Source organism: Nyctereutes procyonoides, unplaced genomic scaffold (genome assembly GCF_905146905.1).
Source record: "Nyctereutes procyonoides isolate TBG_1078 unplaced genomic scaffold, NYPRO_anot_genome, whole genome shotgun sequence".
Taxonomy (NCBI): Eukaryota; Metazoa; Chordata; class Mammalia; order Carnivora; family Canidae; genus Nyctereutes; species Nyctereutes procyonoides.
The window spans coordinates 56,164,026-56,183,513 of record NW_026575052.1 but is presented as its reverse complement, the minus strand read 5'-3'; the positions used below and the strand labels follow the sequence as shown (position 1 = coordinate 56,183,513).

General features: G+C 38.1%; 1 pseudogene; it reads left to right on the top strand.

The window, feature by feature from the left end:
- The first annotated feature begins 18,563 nt into the window (after positions 1 to 18,563).
- On the top strand, positions 18,564 to 19,049 carry LOC129514121 (nucleotide triphosphate diphosphatase NUDT15-like; annotated as a pseudogene).
- The last annotated feature ends 439 nt before the right edge of the window (positions 19,050 to 19,488 follow it).

Sequence of the window (19,488 nt, the reverse complement as noted above, 5' to 3'; positions counted from 1 at the left end):
GCAAAATGGTAGGAGAACCAGAACAAAAAATTCTAAAATTTGTACAAAATCGCCAAAGACCCTGAATAACTAAATACTAGAAAACTTAGGCAGTAAACCCATAGACATTGACCCCAGCAATATTTTTATGGATCTATCTCCTAAGGTGGGAGAAACAAAAGCAAAATTAAAGTATTAGGACTACACAAAATAAAAAGCTTTTTCACAGTGAATAAAACCACCAATAAAACAAAAAGACAACGTACTGAATGAGAAAAGATATTTACAAATGATATATCTGATAAGGGTGAATGTTCAAAACACAAAAAGAATTTATACAACCCACACAAAAAAAATCCAATTAAAAATGGGCAGAGTACACAAATAAACATTTTTCCAAATAAGACATACTGATGGCCAAGAGACACATGGAAAGATGCTCAACATAACTCCTCATCAAGGAAATGCAAATAGAAACCATAATGAGATATTACCTCACATCAGTTAAAATGGCTAAAATCAAAAACACAAAAAAGAACAACTGTTGTCAAGGATGTGGAAAAAAGGGAACCCTCGTGCATTCTTGGTGGTAATGCAAGTTGGTGCAGCCACTGTGGAAAATAGCATGAAAGTTCCTCAAAAAATTAAAAATAAAATCACCATATGATCCAGTAATTCCACCGGAATTCCACTGGATATTTACCCAAAGAAAATGAAAACACTGCTTCAAAAAGATATATGCATCCCTATGTTTATTGCAGCATTATTGACAACAGCCATAATATAGGAGCAACGTAAGTGAGCTGATAGATGAATGGATAAAGATGTGTTATATATACACGATGGAATATTACTCAGCCATAAAACATAATGAACTCTTGCCTTATACAGGAGGATCTAGAGGTATTATGCTAAGTAAGTCATACAGGAAAGACAAATATATGATTTCACTTATATATGGAGTCTAAAAAACAAAACAAATGAACAAACAACAAAAATAAATAAATAAAAAGACTCCTAAAGATCAAACTGGGGGTTTCTAGAGGAAGAAGGTGTGGGGGATGGGCTAAAATAGGTGAGGGGGATTAGGAAATACAAACTTCCAGTTATAAAATAAAAAGTCATGAGAATGAAAAGCACAGAATAAGCAATATAGTCAATAATATAGTAGTAAGCTTGTAATAGTAACTATACTAATTGTCAAGCCACTATGTTGTCACTATGAAGCTAATTGTATGTCAACTCTACTCAATTTAAAAATTTTTTAGGGATCCTTGGGTGGCTTAGTGGTTTAGCACCTGCCTTTGGCCCAGAGTGTGATCTTGAAGTCCCAGGATCAAGTCCCACATCCGGCTCCTGTGCAGAGCCTGCTTCTCCTTCTGCCTGTGTCTCTGCCTCTCTCTCTCTCTCTCTCTCTCTCTCTCTCTCTGTGTGTGTGTCTCATGAATAAAATCTAAATAAATAAATAAATAAATAAATAAATAAATAAATAAATTTTAATTATCAAAGTAAACCAAACACACACACAGAAAAACTCAAAAGTGAAAGTTTAGGCAATGGTTTGTCAAGCAGTTTCTATCAAAACTGGAGTAGGACTTTTTAGTGCATGATGTATTTTTTCCCATTACTGGTGAAGTTAACTTTCATTGTTTGGTTAAGCTGACAATCTACCAGTTTTCTCCATTATAAACCTACTCTACTTTCTCCTTTATTTGTGTTTTTAAAGATTTTACTTATGTATTGAGAGGGAGAGAGCAAGCAAGCCAAGCACAAGTGAGGGGAGGGGTGGAGGAAGGAGAGAGAGAATCTCAAGCAGACTCCATGCTGAGCATGGAGCCCAGTATGGGCTTGATCTCATGACCCTGAGATCATGAACGACCTGAGCTGAAATTCAAGAGTGGGATGCTTAACCAACTCAGCCACCCAGGCTCCCTTCTCCTTCGTTTATTCTATTTGTCGATGCATTTATTTTTATCATCATGTACTTCCTAGATTCTTATTTCATTTTATGGATCATAAACCTTTACTGTAATTATTTATGCTGATGTTCAAATTTCCCTAGACTTGTTCAGTGGAGGCTTCTTTAGGCTGGCTTCTGTGTTCTTTTGACATGTCTACATCATTCTCTGAGCACGTCTCTACTTTCTGGTGAACAACATGCTTCAGGTTCATCATATATCCTCCCTATTCGTTGGGAGGATATATGATTCCCAAGAATCAACGATTTCTCCAAAGAGCCCTGATTTTTTGGTGAAAAATGGCACCCAGAAACCAAGATCTGGGAACTATATACATTGTCACTGTGGTGTCATCGCTTAGAATTTCTCAGAGGACAGACCCAGGAAATAGGTACTATAAATACATGTGTATGCAAATATGCATTTCAATATCCACCTATTTCTATGCTTATGTCTACAACTATATATTTAAAAACCATGAATTTATAACAATACTTCTAATTTCACCCCAACACCATAGCATTCATTCTGTCTCTCTGCCTTTTCATATTTGTAACTACTTTATCCAACAGTGAAAAATATTATTCCTGCTATTTACAATATAATTTATCTATACCTACAATCCCAGAATATATAGACGATGGTTTCAGCTTGTCGCTGTGTTAAAAAAAAATACTAACTGTAATCCATTATTTAGAGTTCTCTGCGTCATTTGCTGAAGAGCATACAGTTCATGCAACTGATTTTTGACTTTATTTTCCATGTGTTTGGCACAAGTATATTTAAAATATAATAGATTTTTTGTATATTATCAATTTTATGTTGACTTCGTATCCTGCTATTTCATTTACATCTAGTTTCAAGAGCCTTTTGTAGATTTCTTAGAGTTTTCTGTTGAAACATGTTATGTGCTAATGAAAACAATTTTACTTCTTTCTCTACAAGCTGTACATTCTTATTTCCTCTTGCTCAACTGGCTGTGGCCTCTAGTCTGATGTCAAATCGAAGTGGTGAGCACAAGCATCCCTTTCTTGTTCCCAGGTTTAGGGGGACAAAGATTAATATTTCGCCAATAAGTACGATGTCAATAATAGAATTTTTGTAGATGCTTTTTATCAGGATGATGAATTTTCCTTCTATTCTTGATTTTTGAGACTGTTTTCATAAACTGGATTTTAACTTCACCTAATACTTTTACTGCACCTGATGAAATGACTGTGTACTTTCCCTCTCCTTTATTCTTAATGTGGTGAATAACACCGACCGATTTTCAAAGATTAAATCAACTTTGTACTCTCTGAATACCCCTACTTGGTCATGACAGATTGCCTATATAATGCTGAAGATATTTGTATACATTTCTGCACAAGAGGTTCCAGGCTTTTCATGTACTTCTCCACTCTATCTCTGCGTATCAGCTTCCTGTGACTATAGTAACAAATTACCACAAACTGGATGGCTTAAAACAGCAGGTGGTTCTTCTCTAGCAATTCTGGAGAAAGTCTGAAGTCAGTATCACTGAGTCAAAGTCAAAGGCCCCATGTCAGCAGGGCCATGTTCCCTCTGGAGACTCAAGGGAAGGACCTGCTCCTTAACCTCTGCTAGCTTCTGTGGCTACATAACCGCAATCTCTGCCTCCATGCTTTCTCCTCTTCTGGGTGTGCATGATGTCCTTCTGCCCCCCTCTTACAAGGATACATGGGATTATTGTGGGATCACCTGGATAACCCAGAATAAATCCTCCATCCCAAGATCCTTAAATTCATCCCATCTGCAAAGGCTCTTTTTATGCCGTATCAGGTCACATTCACTGTTCCAGGGATGAGGTTATGACAGCTCTTGGGGTCCATTATTAGCCTACCACATCTACTTTAATTTTTTTTCCCTTAGCATTTTAAATATGTCATTCTGTTGTCTTCTAGCTTACATTATTTATGATGAGAAGTCAGATCCTATTATTTTGTTCTTCTTATACATAGTGTGTTTAGGATTGGGTTTTTTGTGTGTGTTTGGTCGTTTTGTTTTGTTTGGCTACATTTATCTCTTTATCTTTGGCTTTCAGCAATATTACCTGCATCTTCATGTGATTTCCTTTGTATTTATCCTGCTTGGGGTTTGTTGAGTTTCTTCAATCTACATTTAGATATTTTTTATCATTTGGAGAAAGTCGTTCAGTATTTCCTTAATTACTGTACCTCATTTGCATATGGTTTCCTCATTATACTACTATTGTCATGAAAATTTCATTACATGGGCAGTGAGCAAAGACAGCTTTGGAAGATACCTTTGATCAGATTCATTGTGTTCCTGTTTAGTTTCATTCTTGTGCTTGGAAGTAGATAAGCTATTCCAAGCTTCTGCCTATTTTCCATCATTGCTTTATATCTCTCCTCAATTTCTGGTGTTAGCATTTTGTTAGCAATTCCCACAATTCCCCATCTGAATTCATCCTCAGATCCATGCTTCTTTTTTTAAAGATTTTATTTATTTATTCATGAGACACAGAGAGAGAGAGGTGCAGAGGGAGATGCAGACTCCATGATGCGGGAGTTGATCCCGGGACTCCAGGATCATGCCCTGGGTGGAAAGCAGGCTCTAAACCACTGAGCCACCCAGGGATCCCTCAGATCCATACTTCTGATGCAATATCTGTCAACTATGCATGGCACAAACATCTAGTACCTTATAGCTTACCTTTTAAAATTAGTCCCTTTTCTTCAGAAAAAAATCTTTAATTTTAGTGTAGTCAAATTTACCAGTCTTTTCCTTGTTCTTATGGCGGATGATAATGGTTTGCTGCTATATTTTTTTAAGGACTCAAAATGCTTATCTAACTGGAATTTACTTTGTGTTTGATATAAGTAGTGACATAATTTTATTTCTCTTTTCTAATTTGGATAACCAATTGAACCAGAATGTATTGAATAGATGATCCTTTCCCTAGTGTTTTATAATACCATCCTATCATTTACCAAGTTTCCATACATACATGGGTCTGTCCTAACTCTCTACTTTGTTCCCTTCTCTCTGATCTGAACAAACACCACACTCATAAATGTGTCTCAATGTCCAGTTTCACAAATATCACCCCTTTCCGTATCCTGATCCTACTTTAAAAAAATTATATCCATAGCCTACGTAAACATTTAGGAATAAATTTGTCCAATGTCATTTTCAAAAATATCCTATAGTTTTTACTCTAATGGAATTTATGGATTATATGGAAAGAAGCACCATCTTTATAAGTCTCCCATCCACAATTATCATTATCTGTTGTTTCATTTGTTGAGGTCTTTTTCTTGGTTCACCAATAACATTTTTTTTCCATAAAGATATCCTATATCTTTTGTTAAATGTATTACTAGGCACATTTCAATTATTATAAATGGTGTCTTTTCTTTCTCATACATCATGTAAATGATTATTGCTAATCTATAGAAAAGCTACTAATATTTCAATATTCAGCTTGGGTCCAGAAATATTACTAAAGTTTCTTATTAGCTGTTTTCTTGAATTCCCTATATAGTAATCCTAGTATCTCAAAATAATGACTTCTTGACTCTCTTTTTCATCTAACTCTTACACATTTTTCTTTCTTATTTTTCAGCCTAGGTTAGCACTTCTGGAACAATATTTAATAATGGTATGATAAAGGCTTTTTGTTTCTAAATTTAATACAAATTATTTTAGAATTTCATCATCAAATACGATGTTCTTTAATTTTTATTAAAGAAATTCCTTTCTATTCTTATTTTCTGATAATTTTTTTTGTTTTGTTTTACCATGAATGTTGAATTTCATTGAAAACTTTCTTTGCATGCATTACATTAATCATAAGGTTTTTCACCTTTATTTATTTTTAATAATAAATTTATTTTTTATTGGTGTTCAATTTGCCAGCATACAGAATAACACCCAGTGCTCATCCGTCAAGTGCCCTCCTCAGTGCCCATCACCCATTCACCTCCACCCCTCACCCTCCTCCCCTTCCACCACCCCTAGTTCATTTCCCACAGTTAGGAGCCTTTATGTTCTGTCTCCCTTTCTGATATTCCCTACCCATTCTTCTCCCTTCCCTTCTATTCCCTTTCACTATTATTTATATTCCCCAAATAAATTAGAACATATAATGTTTGTCCTTCTCCGATTGAGTTATTTCACTCAGCATAATACCCTCCAGTTCCATCCACGTTGAAGCAAATGGTGGGTATTTGTCGTTTCTAATGGCTGAGTAATATTCCATTGTATACATAAACCACATCTTCTTTATCCATTCATCTTTCGATGGACACCGAGGCTCCTTCCACAGTTTGGCTATTGTGGACATTGCTGCTGGAAACATCGGGGTGCAGGTGTCCCGGCGTTTCATTGCATCTGAATCTTTGGGGTAAATCCCCAACAGTGCAATTGCTGGGTCGTAGGGCAGGTCTATTTTTAACTCTTTGAGGAACCTCCACACAGTTCTCCAGAGTGGCTGCACCAGTTCACATTCCCACCAACAGTGTAAGAGGGTTCCCTTTTCTCCGCATCCTCTCCAACATTTGTGGTTTCCTGCCTTGTTAATTTTCCCCATTCTCACGGTGTGAGGTGGGATCTCATTGTGGTTTTGATTTGTATTTCCCTGATAGCAAGTGATGCAGGGCATTTTCTCATGTGCATGTTGGCCATGTCTATGTCTTCCTCTGTGAGATTTCTCTTCCTGTCTTTTGCCCATTTCATGATTGGATTGTTTGTAAGTGACCAGAAGACCAACAGACACATGAAAAGATGTTCAATGTTACTGGTCATCAGGGAAACACAAATCAAAACTACGATGAGATACCACCTGACACTTATCAGAATGACTAAAATCAAAAAGGCAATAAATAATAAGTGTTGGCAAGGATGTGGAAAAAAGGAAACCCTTGTGCATTATTGGGAAGAATGTAAATTGGTAGATCCACTATGGAAAACAGGGGAGGCTCCTCAAAAAATTAGAATTACCATCTGCTCCAGTTATTCCACTACTTTGAGTATTTACCCAAAGAAAACAAAAACACTAATTCAAGAAGTTACATGCACATCTACATTTATTGCAGTATTATTTATAATAGCAAGACATGGAAGCAACTCAAGTGTCCAGCGACAAGTGAATAGGCATAGAAAATGTAAGGTATATATGTATATACACAATAGAATATTACTCTTCCATAAAAAAATAATGAAACCTTGTCACTTGCAACATGCTTGGATCATGAGAGTATTATGCTAAGTGAATAAGTCAGACAAAGACAAATGCCATATGATTTTACTTACATGTGGAATCTAAAAAAACAAAAAAAAACAAAAGTAAACTAAGAAAAGAATAGAAACAGATTCATAAATACAAAAAAAAAACAATCTGGGATCTGTCAGAAGGGACGTAAGTGGGGGTGTGGGTGAATTAGATAAAGGAGATTAACAGTTGCTAACTTCCAGTTATAAAATAAATCAGACATGGAGATGAAAATACAGCAGAGGAATATAGTCAATAATCTTGTAATAGCATGTGGTAACAGATGGCCCCTGCACTTATTGTGGTGAGCACTGAGTAATGTATGGAACTGCTGAATCCACTACAGTGTACACCTGAAACTAATATAACATTGCATGTCAACTATACCTCAATGGTAATAAAAAAGTTACAACATACTCTACATGTTCAACATGTATTCGTTCATTTCCACTTGATTACTCACCTCATCCAACAATTACTCCAGTGTCTTTATTCCACTTTTTAATTGCATCAGAGTTTTACATGCTAATAAGGTAACTAGCTATTATTAAGTCATGAAGTATCAGAGAGTTTCAGTGGTCCCCTCTCAGCAACAACTTGAGGGCTGAGAAGGGTGGAAGGAAGTAGGAAAGGTTGAGAGAGGAAATGGTCTTCCTGTGGAGTAGCTTATGGGAGAGCATGGGTGAGCTGCAGGTGCTCACCCTCCTGGGAATTTCTCCAGCACCCCAGTGAGCAGATTCCTTCACATAATCACTAACATGTCACCACTGCAGCAAATATCTCTGTCAAGCAGTAGGCCACTCTCCAAAGACAAGATCTGGCCTGAATACTGTACAAACTTCTTCACCAGCAGCCAGGACATGCACCCGGGGGCAACTGTACACTCTGCCTCTCGCTCTCAGCCTCAGCTTTGGAAGGTGCCTTCCAAGATCATGGCTCCTTCCTTGTCCACAAACTTCCTCTTGCTGCTGAGGTTGTAGCTGCTTCCTGTGCCTCATATTGTTATATAGCTATATATAGTTTTACCCCTTCCTAACATTCTTTTACTAATTAATGGCTTTTTTTGTATTAAATTTTTCTGTTCCAGTACAGGGGAAAAATCAATATCATAAAGATGGCAAATCTCCATGAATCAATCAGCAAATTAAATGCATATCTCAAACTCCCAGCAGAATTGGTGTGTGTGTGTGTGTGTGTGTGTGTGTGTGTGTGTGTTGGGGAAGAGCAGAGAGAGATTTTTGCTTGGGGAACTGGAATGATTGACCTTAAAGTCTACATAGAAAGAGTAAAGGACAGAAACCAGCCAAGATAATTTTGAAGAAGAATATGGCAGAGAGACTTGCCATATTAGATTAGTACTCATTATGCAGCTCTAATAATTTATATCATGTGGCATTGGGGCAAAGACAGAAAACTAGACAAATAGAAACAGCATAGAGAATCCAGACCTAGACCTAGACACAAGTGAAAATTTGATATAGGACAGAGACAGCCATAAGAAATTTGCAATAAAAATAATGGTTAACAGGTATGAGTCTTTTCTGTTTCCAATTTTTATTTAAATTCCAGTTAGTCAGCAGATAGTGTAGTATGGATTTCAGGAGTAGAATTCAGCGATTCATCACTTACATACAACACCCAATGCTCCACCCCAAGCGTCCTCAACTTTGTAACAAGCACTAAGTGTTTCAGATTTAACTCGTTTAACCTGCCCCCCAACTGTCCTGTAACTAGTGTTATTATCATTATTATATAGGTGGTGAAATTGAAAGCCAGATAAATTGAGTAGCATTTTCAATTAGATCACAGCCCTAATTGAAAGTGAAGCTGGAGTTTGGACCCAGGCCATTTGATCCCACAGCTCCCTCCCTTAGGAGAGAGAAAAAAAAAAGTTCAACAAATGGTGATAGGACTATTAGTTATATAAAATTTTAATTAGTTCCCAACATCACACCAAACACAAAATCAAATACAGGAGAATTAAAGACTTGGATGAAAAAAAACATTTTTAACATTCAAAAGACCATCTACTGGAGTATTTGTATGACTTAAGAGTGGCAAAGAACTGCATAAACACAACACACACAAAATAAAACAAGCCATGAAGAAAAATAATAAATTTGACTTCCTTAAAGTGTCAAAGACTTATCTGACAAAAAAGCATAATTGTGAAAGTGAAAAAAACAATCCATATACTGGAAGAAAGTGTACTCTGAAAAGTTCTCATCTATGTGTAAAGAAATCTTACAAATAAATAAGAAGACTTTCAGATCAGTAGAAAAATGAAACAAGGATTGGAAAAGGTAGTTACAGAGAGAAAATCAAATGGCAAATAAAAATATGAAAACACGCCTAACCTCTCTAGTCATAAAATAAAAAAGAATTTCCTATCAGATTGGCAGAAAAAAATTAAATCAGACAACTGCAACTGTTGGTGAATATCTGAGGAAGTGGGAACTGTCTGTTAGGAGCATAGATGGGTAGAACTATCTGGGGGAGTAATTTGCATTAAAGGGGCATTTTTGTGGAGACCTCACAATTCTACTCCTACACTGGTACATGTCGTTCTCAGCATTCTTACTCTTGTATAGTATTCATTGGGCAAACATGCTACTATTCCACCGATAGACATTTGGGCTATTTCTAATTGTCATTTTAATACATAAAATCACAATACACAGCCATCAAGGTTTCTTTTCATATTTATGTAAAAGTTCCTCTGGAGTACAGTGAGAACAAGCTGTACATGGAAAGAACTCCCACCACTTACTGATGGCTTGTGTGCCAGTTGTGGTAAGTGCATTATTTGAGTTAAAAAGGTAATCACTGTGGTGTTATAGAAGATAAGTTTCTTACTGAAATCAGAAATTCTGCACTGGTATAATCTGCAATTTAAATTTTAGTCCCTGGAGGACAACTCAAATTAACATCATTATAGCCAATTTCTGGATCCACAGGTTAGAGTGTAAAAGAACATAGGGCTTCACCGTCAAACCTACCCTTTCAGAGATGCCAAAAAAAGTGACCTGGTTCATGGGTGGCAGAGACTAATCTAGAACACTGTTTTGAGTTTTAAAAGAATAATCTTAGGGTGATATTTGGTAAGGTATGCTCTAAGGTACCCAGTTCTAACATAAATCAAGAATTTTCTAAAATGTGGTATATTGTAAATCCATACCATGCTTTAGACTTTGATTGTTTACAAACCAACCTCAACTTCAAAGGACATAACTATTATGCTTTTTTGCCACTTTAATAAAATATGAAAAATGCTGGTTGCTACAGAGGCTCAAAACAACTGGCCAAACTGCCCTCAAAGACGGGACACCTTGGGTGTGCAAGCTCTCGGTAGCCAGCATGCCTGACTTGAAATCCTGCCCAAGCTGGAATCATGATTCCGCCCAGAGGGTTTCACTGGCAACAGATGCCTTAGATTTTGGAGCTATCACTGTTCCCAGGAGCACAATAGGGAACATGGACAGTAGGGTAACGCAGCCGGTACTCTCACATCTTCTATTCAAAGCCTGATGCCTCTAAAATCATGTGAATGTCTTTTTGGAAAGAACAGAACAGAAAACTGAGTCACCTCCAGGGAGTAGTTTGGAAGATGCCAGGCAAATTTACTCTTCCAAAACATCTGTCTTCCCACCTACCCAGCTTAACATTTTACTGTTAAAAATCTTATTCTTTTTTAAAAAATTAATATTGAGGACACAAAGAAATGGAAAAACATTACATGCTCATGGATTAGAAGAATAACATCATTAAAATGTACATGCCAGGATACCTGGGTGGCTCAGTGGTTGAGCATCTGCATTCGGCTCAGAGTTTGATCTCAGGGTCCTGGGATTAAGTCCCACATGGGGCTCCCCTCAGGGAGCCTGCTTTTCCCTCTGCCTTTCTCTGCCTCTGTGTCTCTCATGTATAAATAAAAACCTTTTTTAAAAACTGTACATACTACCCAAAGCAATCCATAAAAATACCAACAGCATTTTCTACAGAGCTAGAACAAACAATCCTAAAATTTGTATGGAACCACGAAAGATCCCAAACAGCCAAAGTAATATGGAAAAAGAAAAACGAAGCTGGAAGCATCATGATTCTGGGCTTCAGCTATATTATAAAGCTGTAGTCATCAAGATAGTATGGTACCAGCACAAAAACAGACACATGGATCAATGGAACAGAATAGAAAACCCAGAAGTGGACCCTCAACTCTGTGGTCAACTCATCTTTGACAAAGCAGGAAAGAATATCTACTGGAAAAAAGTCTCTTCAACAAATGGTGCTGGGAAAACTGGACAGCCACGTGCAGAAGAATGAAACTGGACCACTTTCTTACACCATACACAAAGACAAACTTAAAATGGATGAAAGACCTAAAAGTGAGACAGTAAACCATTGAAATCCTAGAAGAGAACACAGGGAGCAACCTTTTTGACCTTGGTCAGAGCAACTTCTTACTAGATGTGATGCCAGAGGCAAGGGAAACAAAAGCAAAGATGAATATTGGGACTTCATCAAGATAAAAAGCTTCTGCACCATGAAGAAAACAACCAATAAAACTAACCTCCAGCAATCAGAATAGGAGAAGATATTTACAAATAACATATCTGATAAAGAGTATCTAAAATCTATAAAGAACTTATCAAATTCAATACCCAAAAAACAAATAATCCAGTTAAAAAATGAGAAGATATGAATAGACATTTTTCCAAAGAAGCCATCCAGGTGGCTAACAACAAACATGAAAAGATGCTCAACATCACTCATCCTAAGGGAAATGAAGGTCGAAACCATAATGAGATACACCTCACACCTGTTAGAATGGCTAAACTTAGAAACACAAAAAAAAAAACATCCGGTGTTGATGAGTATATGGAGAAAGGGGAACCCTCTTGCACTGTTGGTGGGAATGCACACTGCGCAGCGTCTCTCCAAAACAGTGTGGAAGGTCCTCAAAAAGTTAAAAATACAACTGCCCTATGATCCAGCAATTGCACTACTAGGTATTTATCCAAAGGATACAAAAATACAGATTCAAAGGGGTGCATGTACAATGATGTTTGTAGCACCATCATCAACAACAGCCAAACTACAGAAAGAGCCCAAATGTCCATTGACTAATGAATAGATAAGAAAGATGTGGGGGAGATTATATGAATATTATTCAGCCACCAAAAAGAATGAAATCTTGCCATTTGCAATGATGTGGATGGGGCTAGAGTGTATTATACTAAGCAAAATAAGTCAGAGAAAAATATATACCATATAATTTCACTCATATGTGGAATTTAAGAAAACAGAACAGATGAACATATGCGAGGGGAGAAAAAAGAGAAAATGAAGAAAGAGAGGGAAACAAACCATAACAGACTCAAAGATAAAGAACAAACTGAGGGTTGAGGAAGGGAAATGGGTGGAGGTATGGGCTAGATGGGTGATGAGTACTAAGGAGGGCACTTGTTATGATGAACACTGGGTGTTGTATGTAAGTGATGGAAGTGAGTAATCACTGAATGCTACCCCTAAAACCAATATTGCACTGAATGTTAACTAACTAGAACTTAAATAAAAATTTGAAAGAAAAAAAAAGATATTTGACATAAAATACCATATCAGTTTTAAGGTGGACGTCATAATGATGTGATAAATGTATATATTGTGATATATTGTGTGCATGTGATATATATCACCATAAGTTTTTTCAAAGATTTTATTCATTGATTTAAGAGAAAGCGAGAGAGAAAGCATGAATAGGGGGCAGGGCAGAGGAAGAGGAAGAGACAAAATCTCCAGCAAACTCCCCACTGAGTGGGGAGCCTGATGTGGGACTTGATCCCAGGACCCTGCGATCATGACCTGAGCTGAAGGCAGACACTTAACTGACTGAGCCACCCAGGGGCCCTGCACTGTAATAAATTTGTTACTATTCCAGATCAGAAAGATTTTCAGGGCATGGGAGTTTCCTGATTAAAATATCAATTGCACAGGGAAATTAACGGTTCACAATTTGAAGACCTGTGAGAAATAAGACCAGAAGAGCCCTGGGGGTGTCAGCAAGGGCACGAAGCAGGAGGACAGCTCATGAACATGGAGGTGAGTAAAGGCCAACTGAGAGTTGCCTAATGCACAGATTTGCTAGAAGGCAAATGACTGCCCAGAACAAGCAAATCTGGTTAATATGGAAAACACAACCCATTGTCAAAAGAGATTGGTGGTGAAGAGACTCTCTAAACCTTATGTGAGATTTGGGTATGTCCTCTAGCTATCGCCTGCCTCAGTTTCCATATAATACCCCTCTCTCTCTCTCTCTCTCTCGACATTGATTTTGCCTTTTATTAACCTTGGGAAGGAAAGTGTTGAATTGTGTCTTTTATCCTGATTGCTGGAACTGTGGCCATAATGGCTAGAAACTGTCTCTGAGTTACAAAATTGGTAGGTACCTTTTATCAGAGTTTGTCTTTTTTGCTTGTTTTTGGTTCGCTTGCCTTTGTACCCTGGTATCTTAAGTTCATATGTACCTTTATGCCTTATCTCTCACCATGAAGATTATGAAATCACAAAGACCCTTCTCAAAAGCCTTCATATCGCACTTACCTGTTGCCCCAGAAAGTGTGCTTAGGAGTATAATTTGTGTGTCTCAAAATCAGAACAAAGTATTGCTGAACCTAATCATTACTCGTTTATTCATTCATTCGCTCATTCTTGAAACAAGTAACTATTGAACACCAACCAAGTCCCAGATGCTGGGAAACCCAAAAATAGATTCACGTAATTTAAGCCATACAGCTATTTCCATCCTGGTGGGCAAGATAAACCCTGGATGAGATTACATTGTGCTTCGGTACAGTGAGAGACATGCAGATAAAAACTGCCTGGAATTCTAGATGAAATATTCATGTAATATCTTTCCCAAGTCCCCTTAAGTCACTAGCATGGGGTGAAGCACAGTTTCTGTGCCTATCAAAGGTCCCCTAGGAGCGATCCAGGAACGCCTGGTCCAGAGACACTGGGCAGCAGGGCAGTGATGGGGATGCTAAGCTAGACTCCTCAGGTATTGGATGGGGCGATCAAGCCACTTGAACCTGTAGAGGCCAAGGGCAGACTGCCAGGAAATGTGCCACTTTGGCATATTGATGATTTTAAATAAAAGTTACCCAAGAGACATCTTGTGCAAGAACACTACTCAGACCCTCTTCTGTCACCCTGAAAGCAGGAAATAAATCTCTCCTGTGAAAAGAGACGTCCTTCTCGCCAGGGACAGGACATTTGGGCCCAGAAGGCTGTATGAAGAAACCTTATTACTTTGTATTGATTTACTATCACAGTCCAAAGTCTGTTTATAATTCCTCACTAATGGAAACTCTCAAAGTTACATTTTCTTAGTCTTATCAATTCCTCACAGACTTCTTATCTCTTTGTCTAAAAAAGTATATATAAAGACAACATGCCTTGGTCATTCTTTAGGTCTCAATTTCATTACTGGGTGTTTATGTGCAGATGATAAAGCTTTGGATTTTTTTTTCTCCTGTTCATCTATGTCATGTAAATTTTATTCTTAGTCCAGCTGGAAGACCTTGCAGGGTAGAGGAAGAATTTTTCCTTCCCTTCAGATCTTTCTGTACCGAGAACATGCTAGAAACCCTTCCTTCCCTTCCTGATTTCCAATCTAGAAGGGACTACCTGGACTAGACTGCGGTTTTGCCTTGTTTTGACTAAATGGCTAGTGGCAAATTCTGTGTTTGTGTGATTACAGTGTCATTGAGAAGCCTGGTTCCTGCCCCACCCTGCCTCTGAGTTTTTACTGCCTACAAGTTTCTGGAAACTAAATGTTCTAGCATGGAGGTGAGGGATCTCTTTAGCCGTGAGAGCCAACAGCAGGGCTGAGCGGTGCCTGAGGCTGTCTCTGGCTTCTGTGTCTAGAATATAGATTGGCAGAGGAGATAAAACATAAAATAAAAGCGCATTGGAAGAACAGGGAGAGGAAAACAGGAAGGCATGAAGGACAAAGGTGGTCAGAATATAGTTTCTGAATGGATGGATGTCTCAAGTGCCACACCATGCTTAACTTGCTATAAGAAAGACTGGAACCAGAAGGAGTAGTTATTTCCACTCTTCTTTGAAATTTTAAGTCTTCTGTTTCTTTAGGTACAAAGAGGGTATGCTGAAGAATTGTAAAGTGGGGAAACGCTGAGTCAGGCTTTTATCTTGGTGTCCTTGGTATTGAGTTCAATGTTTCACGCATATTAGATGTAAAGGAGGTAAGGGGGGAATAAATGAGGCTTGGCTTTTATTTATTTATTTTTGTAGCTTCTGTGTCCTTGCAGTAACCCCTAACTCCCTACTACAAAATGTGTGTGTAAAATACATATATGTAAAATGCATATACACAAAATGCATACATACATATATATGGTAGAGTCACTAGAGGGAGACAGAGGAACATGAGAAAAGCTGCAGTTGCCACCAGGAGCCGGGACCATCCTAGACTTGATCTGAGAACATGTGCACTGCATTGACCAGGCAAGATCAGAAATCAGAATTTGATTGTCCTTAATTCAAAATGTGCATCTACATTTAATCAGTGTAATCAACACATTTCCTAAGAATAAGAAAAAGAGCTGCTCATTATAGAGCAATGCAGAATGAGTGAGTCCAAGTCATAACGGGCTATCAGGTCATCTGGCCCGTGCTCTTACTCAGCAGGAAAACATGTGGGAGCCAGAGCCTTGAGCCATGTGCTCTCTAGCTATGCAACTTTTACCAAGTTATCGGTCCACTCTGAACCCATTTTGATCAGGAAAAGAGTAACCATAATTGTTTCCACCTTATTGAGTTGCTGTATAAACTCATAAATGGAAAACTTCTTCATAAAATAGCAAAGAACTACATGGATATGAATCCAACTATTATTAACCAGCAGTTCAAGATTCAAAGTTGTCTATTTAATCATGTTCTGAAAGTTCTCCAGTGAGAGAGCCCACAAACCGTAAGTTGTGGAAAAGAAGGAGCTATGGCCCTTACTCTTAGCATGTAACATGGTACCTGGTAAAAAGTAGGTATTTTTTTTAAGTTTCTTAAATGAATGAATCAAAACACTTACATGTAAGAAAATCATATAATTTAGTATCCAAAACAAATCATTTTTTTTAACTGAAAGGAAGCACTATTAGTAACTACTCCAGGAAATGGGTTGTAAGCAGGACTGTCCCAGGCCAGCCAGGACATAAGACACATGGTCACTCTAATCATATAGCACTTAGTAAGCCATAGACACTACCACAAACATATTATAGTACTAAATCGCTTAATCTTCATAACAATACATCTAGGTTGGTACTATTATTAACTATCTCTGGCAAATATTTATTGACCATCTATGACATGTCTCAAGTCTTCTAGATTCTCAGGACACATCAAAAACAACCACCACAAAAACAAAGATTTCTGTTATTTAAGGGGAGGGGACAAGAAAGTCAGACAGTAAGCTATAAACATGATAAATAAACTGCAGAGCATACGAAAAGGTCACAGAGCTCAGATAAAAGCAAGAGACATTGGAGTGTTGAGTGAGAAAACATGGGTGCAGAAATATCATGTGGGTTGCCCACCATCTCCAACAGAGATGCTGGAGTGATTGAACCCCCGTTCCAACTGAGGTGGTCTGTCTCCAGTCCCTGATTTCAACCTTAACACTGTTTTTATTTCAGCTCTGACATCCACCTAATCTTGCTCCACATGCAAATTCATTTCCTCATAAGTACAGAGAGAAGCACACAAAATCTGGTGATCCTCTCTTAAACTCAACTCAGGACCCTCTTTTTATGCCAGACATTTGCCCCAGTGGATGATGTGATTAGGGTATAGCTGGGCTCATGCTGGAGGTTGGACACCTGGAACCGCTTGCCTACCCAGCAGGAATGAAGGCTTCGCCTGAAGAACTCTGTTCATGAGTTTGGGGAAATGGCCAGGCAAACTCACCAGATAAGAGTAAACAAATGACTCGAAGGGGAAAGGGACAGTGTCTCAGTAAGTCTCCATTGCTTGAACTAATACTGGCACTTATGTATGCTCGAGCCAGTGAAACCACATGATGTTGAACTTTCTCTGCGTCCCCCCACCAGCATCCTCTCCAGCTCCTGTGTGTGCTTCTTGCCCTTCCTCATCTTGTGACTCTGGAGGAACTCCAGGGTGCTTATTCAACCTGTCTCCAGACACCCTGGGCCAAAAAAGGAAGAAAGGGCAAGTGCAGGCTCCAGGGCAAAGCTGACTGCCAAAAGCACTGTCAATGGCCTGAGGCCGGCCAGCAAGTACAAAGCGATCTTTAAATGGGAAAGTCAGCTTGCAGAAAGAGATTGAGCATACCCCCCATGCAAAGGATATCCACATGCAAAAGGATGAATACACAGACATACAATACACAAAAATTAACTTGCAAATAAGTCGCAGACCCAAAAGAAAACAAAATAAAAACTACAAAATTCAGGAAAAAAAATAGGGGAGTAAACCTTCATGACCTTGGATTAGGCAAAGATTTCTCAGACTTAACAAAAACACAGAAGAGAAAAAATTAATAAATTGGACTTTGTCAAAATTAAAAATGTTTACACTCCAAGTAACATTAAGAAAGTATAAAGACAATCAACAGACTTGAAAAAACTACTTGTAAATCATATATCCAATAAGGGTCTAGCATAAAGAATATATAATTCTTACATCTTAACAGAAAAAGATAATCTAATTTAAAAACGGGCCAAGGAAAAAATAAATAATTAATTAATTAAAAATTTAAAATTAAAATTTAAAAAAAATGGGCCAAGGATGTAAATGGATAGTTTTCTAAAGAAGATATATACAAAGAGTCCACAAGCACATGAAAAGATGCTCAATCGTTCAGGAAATGTAAGTAAAACCACAATGAGCTGCTACTTCACACCCCCTGGGATGGCTGAAATTAAAGATGACAATCACAAGTGTTGTCAAGGATATAGAGAAATTAGAACCACCATATACTGCCAATAGGGATGTAAGATGTGCAATGACTTTGAAAAACAGTTTGGCAGTTAAATGTTAAACATATAGTTCCCAGATAAATTAGCAGCTCCTCTCTAGGTATCTACCCAAGAGAAATGAAAACATATGTCCACATAAAGATTTGTACATAAAGCTTCACTGCAACATTTGCCTATAAGTATAAGCAATCCAATTGCTCATCAAATGATGAATGAATATACAAATGTGGTATATCCATACAACAGAATACTATTCAGCAATAAAAAGGAATGAAGTGCTGATATATGCTACAATATGGTTAAAACTCAAAAACACTATCCTAAGGGCTGTGTCCCTCACCCCCAGCTCCGTGAGCTATGACCATTAAGCATAGGCCCACTGGGGAAGTGCCTGGAGTCGTGGTAGGAGCAGTGGTGACTAGCGGCAGGCATCCTCACTGCATCTTCCTGGGGAGGAAATAAAGGTCAAATGGAGCCAGCAGGTTCCAACTTCTCTGGGACCATTTGTGTTCAGTAAGTAGGAAAGAATGAGCTCAGTGCTCAAAGGAGAACCAGAAAAGAAGCAGCTCTTGACCTGAAAAATGTTTGCTTTGCCTCAGTTGTGAATTCTTTTATTGAGAAAGAATTACCAGCATGTCCTTATATTAATGAAAGGAGAGGTGGGTGTGACTCCAGAACCACAGAATGCAGAGCCTGAAAAAAATGAAAGCTGAAAGCAGGAAGAGTCTCCTCCACTAGACCAGCCTTCCAGGCACCATGTTGCTTACGGGAACAAGGTTCTGACCCATTTAAATAGATGTGGACCATCTGGCAGGATACACGGAGAACAAGAAGATAACCTGATTTATTTAAAGAAGACAAAATAAGGTCCAACTAGAGAATGAAAAGAACCTACATTTCAGAGCATCTCCATTGTACGTAATAAGTTCCATGGGATTGCCAGCTGTTTGCCACCTCTTTATATACCCACCACCCTTTCAGCCAGTACTTGAGGGACATTTTCTGGCATTAGGTCATGAGTTGCATTTCAGACTCAGAAAATGTGATAAACCGTGACATCGTGGTGATTCCATACTTCTCTATGATACTTACTATGCAGCTGGTCGCAGCGGCTTGCATGGACTGGAATGCAATAGGACTTGCCTTAGGGCTTCAGTTCAAGAGATCCTAATTCAGGATGCCAGTTGCAGAATTTTACCATGGTTGCCGATTTTCCTTTTATTTAAAACAAAACAGTTTTGAGGTAGTCTTTGCGATGACAGTGAACAGGACAAGGACAGGT